Source organism: Mangifera indica, chromosome 10, assembly GCF_011075055.1.
Source record: "Mangifera indica cultivar Alphonso chromosome 10, CATAS_Mindica_2.1, whole genome shotgun sequence".
In the NCBI taxonomy this organism is placed as follows: domain Eukaryota; kingdom Viridiplantae; phylum Streptophyta; class Magnoliopsida; order Sapindales; family Anacardiaceae; genus Mangifera; species Mangifera indica.
In genome coordinates, this window is record NC_058146.1 from 12,926,271 (window position 1) to 12,931,657 (window position 5,387).

General features: G+C 34.1%; 1 long non-coding RNA gene across 1 annotated transcript; it reads left to right on the top strand.

Moving 5' to 3' along the window:
- The first annotated feature begins 1,763 nt into the window (after positions 1–1,763).
- LOC123228378 lies at positions 1,764–2,628 on the top strand. Its single transcript, XR_006504674.1, has 3 exons — positions 1,764–1,843; positions 1,923–2,030; positions 2,263–2,628. It is a non-coding gene; the product is annotated as an uncharacterized LOC123228378 (long non-coding RNA).
- The last annotated feature ends 2,759 nt before the right edge of the window (positions 2,629–5,387 follow it).

The window sequence follows — 5,387 nt, forward strand, 5'->3', positions numbered from 1 at the left end:
TAAGTTTTTTGTTTTTGTTTTTGTTTTTATATTTTTGATTGTGATATTTAGAATTAGATGTTTAAGTTGGTTCTTTGTTGCTCTTCGGTGGTGTTTTGTGTTTATATAGGATGTGGTTTCAGCTCCTAGACCAAATTGCCCACCTGTGAGGAGAATAGCTGCTACAAAAGATGAGAAAGAGAATGCAATGGAATATGGATTGCCTTCTTCTCACATTCTTAACACAGTTTGCTTAGCTGGGTATTCATAACCTTTTTACTTCTTTTGTGTTTGTGTTTTCCTAGGGGTTTGAGGTATACATTTCTAGACCTTCTGCAATATGAGATTTCCTCAAAATTGCTTGAATCAAGAAGGTTCAAACTGTTCATGATGTTTTCAAATTAATGTAGTATCTCTGGGAAAGCGTATACTTTTTTTTTCCTGATTACCAATTTCTGGTTAATTAATATATTTGATTTTATTTAAGCTAACCAAGGCTCTTGTGAATGTTTAGTAATGCTTTTTAAATTAAATCAGTAGAATGTTTGTGCCTGCAATAATAAGTTTCTAGTTGGTGGCAATGCATTATTGCATTGAGTATATGTTCATTTGTTACGAGAGTGATATTAAACCTTGTAATCCACACAAAATTTATATGATTCTCTATCTACTTTATCGTTCTAGAAATGGATTTTATTATTGTAGGCACTAATTGTTTACTGTAGAACTAGTGTGGTTTCCAGGTATCTGTTGTTGCACTGTATCCTATCGTATTACCAACATGACAATGACTTCGTAAAATTTACAGGAGTTGCCCTTGTTTGCTTGTTTGTAGGGCTTATTGGTTTAGGTAGGTTTAACTTCTACCGGTTATTGGCAGCATTACTAGTTTCTTTACTGTCAATTTCTGAACTGAATTCTGGTTTTATTGGTAGGAAGAATTTACCTTGGCATGCACAGTCTGATTGATGTCATAGGTGGACTTGCAATGGGACTGTTGATACTTTCGTTTTGGCTTACTGTGCATTAAGTCATTGACAATTTTATAGTCTCTGGACAAAATGGTATGTTCTATTCACGTTATTATGATTCATATATCAACCAGCCTTTAGGATTATTAGAAGTTGTCTTTACTACTCTTGGAATGTTGTGAAAGCCATTACTCCAACTAAGAAAGCTATGAAATCAACATTTAAAATTCTTAAACAAGGACAGAATCACCAAATAGCCACATTGATTACATCCTAACTATATCAATTGTATTGATAGTTTGATTACATTACTACTCTGTTCTTTCACATGATTTCTATATTTTGTTCATATGATTGCTGTAAATAAGGCCTCCCTTGTGTGGAGCTGATTGAATATTACCTTTTGATATCTAAAATGAGTATTTCTTTTTGTGCAGGTTCCAAGTCCAACGTTTGAATTTTATGATCCGAAGACTCCTTTCTACACTTCTCCTCGTTTCCTACCACCAACCAAGGTGGATAATTTCCGGGTATGCTGCCAGAGTTCTGATTATCCTCTTGGCTTCATTCACTTGTCTAGCTTTCTCATTGTTCATATTTATTTTCAGATTAAGGATGCAATAATTTCACATGGATGTTTCCTGCGAGAATGCAGTGTTGAACATTCCATAGTGGGTGAACGCTCACGTTTAGACTATGGTGTTGAGCTAAAGGTGAGTCATTCATTGCTTTCAGATATTCTCTTCTTGGCATAAGAAGCTTGCTGGGGAAAGATAAATTTAATTTATTAAAAATCTGACTTATCTCTCCAGGATTATGTTGCCTCATTGAAAGCTGACGACAATGGTGATGTTATTAGTTATTCAGCTTTCTGCGAAGCCCTCCACCAGCAGGTATTTGAATATTAGGCCTTAAGTTTAGATCTATTAGCTCCATTGAATTAAAAAAAAACACATTGCATTTCTTATGCAGGCAAATTTAAATGTACAACCTTATAGACTGAGTTTCCAACAAGCAGATGATCTATGGAAACTAGCAGATGTTGATGGAAATGGTGTTGTTAATCATGAAGAATTGAAGGTATTTAACTTTTTTTTTTTTCCCATATTATTGGTTGTTTACTTGTAGAAGCCCTATTGATTGCATTTCTCTGTTCAAAATTTAGATAATTAAGTGAAAGAAAGTGGGATCATTAAGTTAAAAAAAAAAAAAGGAGGAAAATGGGGAATGACTAAATTTGCAGGAAATTTGTACTTATGCTGTCAACTGCATAAATTTAATACAATTTAGATTAATATTGGCATTGCTGCAGAAGATGTGGAATTCAACTTGTTCAGAGCAAATAGAGGATAGTTTCAATGACAATATGGAGACGTCCGAAGATTGCAGAGAACAAGAAGTAGTTGGCTTTAGAGTAAAGAATGCATGTCTCTTCCCTCCTGAAGTTGAGAAAGGATTCTGGCCGGAGAACTACTCTCTTCCTAACCATGCCCGGCTTAGCGTTGTATTTTCACCAGTGTCGCTGCAAGTTTCTTAATGGTATTTTACTGAAGACTTAGGCATATTTGTAAATAAAACCATTCTAGAGAAAGAATCAGAATTTTGTAAAAGCTTTGAAAATGAGGTATAGACAGCCCATAGAAAATCTTCTTTTGGGTTGCTTGTTTGTTTCTGGAAATCCTCATTTGTGCAGAAAAAAAAGTTGTGCAACCAAAATAGAAAGCACTTGTTCAAGAGAACCATGTGCTCAACTATATCAATGACAATATATTACTTAGTAATAAATTAAAACTAAAAAATTAAAAAAAAAAATTACCCACCTCCCTGCGTCTCCTTACCCCCTGAAATAGGAAAAAACAAACACAATCTTTTTATTTGGATTTAAATCTGTGTCAAGGACTTACCCAAAAAAAAAGAAAAAAACTACGTGAAGGAACCAACGGTGGTGGATACTGGAAGTGGAAAGTCACTGGTAAGGATCGTGTCATATAGGACGATCGGGGACGAAGGTGACTGGTATAATAAAGATTTTGGTTTTCTACTTGCATATGTGATGATGGGTGCAGACTATTACCAAATAGAATCTGAAATTGCATCTCTACTGGCAGAAGGGAAAGTCCCTATTGGAATCGGACAGAATACAAAAATTAGGTAACTAGATGCAGAGTTGAGGAGAATTAAATGTCAAAGACACTTTTTCTAATCATTTTCCCATTATTTTTCTTTGTTGGAAATGCTGTTACTGTGCTACCTCTGCCTCTGCTGCTCTATAGTGTAGAAGTCACAAGTAAAGAAAAAGGAAAATCAAAAGCAGAGGAAGCAAAAGGAAAATCAAAAGCAGAGGAAGCCATTTGCTTTTCTACATTGCTTCTCCGTTTGGGTTATCTTTCAAGAAACACACTTCACTGTTTTCTCTTCTCTCTCAAAATAAATAAATAGATTGATTTACAAACAATGATTGATTTTCAAGAAAATGTATTAAATAATGTTTAAACGAAAGTAACATTTTGAAATTGAAACTGTGATCTTGTGAACAAGCTCGTTAGGCTCAGCTCGATAGCTTGGCTCAATGGCTCGCTCGATGGCTCGGCTCGCTAAGCATAAGTGAGCCTAGCTTGATATCTCGGATCATGAAACATATTTGATTTTCAGCTTGTTATAGGCTCGCGAGTAGCTCGAATCAGTATGTATTGCGAGCCAGGCTTGTTAAAGGCTCGCAAGCCAACGAGCTCGAATACGAGTTGCATTTTTGTTACGTTCGATGAGTTCGAGCCGTGGCTCGAGCTCGAATGAACAGTTATCGAGCTGATACTGAGTTTGTCTATGTTCGAGCTCGACTCGGCTCGAATCCACTCCTATTCACGGTTATGCATAAGACGATCCATTTATTGATCAATATCTCTTGAGATTAAGACATAGATGCATGTCTATCTCAATGGCTCCATAATATAAACTGATACATATCGATAATTGAATGACTTGGTAGGTTAAACACCTTTTTTTATTTTGCCTTCAGGATGTGACACACATACATGTAGACACTGTACATCAGCATGTCATATTGCTCAATTATGACAACATCATATTTTGTTGCGATTTTGATATTATCTAGAATTTAAACTCTGTTGATGATGCATAACTATGTATACCAACATAAACTGGCATGCATCTCTTGTAAATCATTGATAGACTAAATTAAAAGCAAAGAAAAAGACTAAAATGTCCTTGAACTTACTTATGGGTTTTTATGTTAGAATATGATTTATGTTATTTATTTAGAACAAAATGTAACTAAGAAGAAAATTATTGTAATATTTGAAGATGAAGAAGATGTTGCATACTTGAAGACCCAAAGAGTAAGACCTCAATTGAGTAGTCGACCCCTTATAGATTGAGAGGATCGACATTAGTTATTGTTGTATATTGACACAATTATTTACGTTATAATATGCATATTAGGATTTACATTTATGTATAAACACCTCACATGCTTAAACTAAAATCAATGAGACTGTAATTAAATCCCTTAAACATATTAAGTCAAAAAATAACATATAACCTTCCAATATGATGCCTCGATTAAGTCCTTGTTCATTAAAAGCTTGTTCACTAAAATGAAGGGTACATTTCAAACAAATGGAAAATTGAGTGTTTGTTTGTATTAGATTTGACTTAACTAATATACTTAATGTGTTCGCTAAAGTAAAGGCGAAAGTATATTAGAGATTGAGTAGGGACACACAAAACCATTGCAAATATCAAGAATCATAATTGATGCCATATGATCTGGTTATATGTAACTACTAAACTCGACATCATAGACTTTTGTGATTGGTTTGTTGACCAACCTAATCGGTCAATTGATACATGTTTATCAAAGCAAAGATTAAGATTGATTTGATGGGATATTGGCCCACTAGGAAGTCCGTTGGAACTTCTCAAGTTTAACAAAAAGAGTTATTGGCTTAAAGAAAATAATGAAAATATTTATTTGACAAAAGACCTTGTTAGATAAATGTAAAAATAAAATATGACTTTGTTTTTGCTTTTGTAGATGGATTATACATATGAACCCATATTTGAAAAGATATTCAAAAATGAATTTGGGTTGGATGTAGAAAATCTCGAGTGGTATCAATGTTTTCGAATTGTACTAGAAGAAAAGAAAATCATGTATGTTGTTGTACATGATTTACTTGCTGAGCCTAAACATGGCATCGAAATGAGGGAGTTTAATGCTTCTAAAAACATGAACATCATGCAAAACTTATATTGAGCATTATATTGACTTCATTAACTCCTGACACGCAAACGAAATAGTTTAGTTGATAAAGACATAATCGACCATTTGTGTAAGATCTTTTGAGGTCATGCTTGTCTAGAGCAATATCGGGCAACAAAGGAAATCCTTAGTCATAAAGTGGATGATGAAGCGGA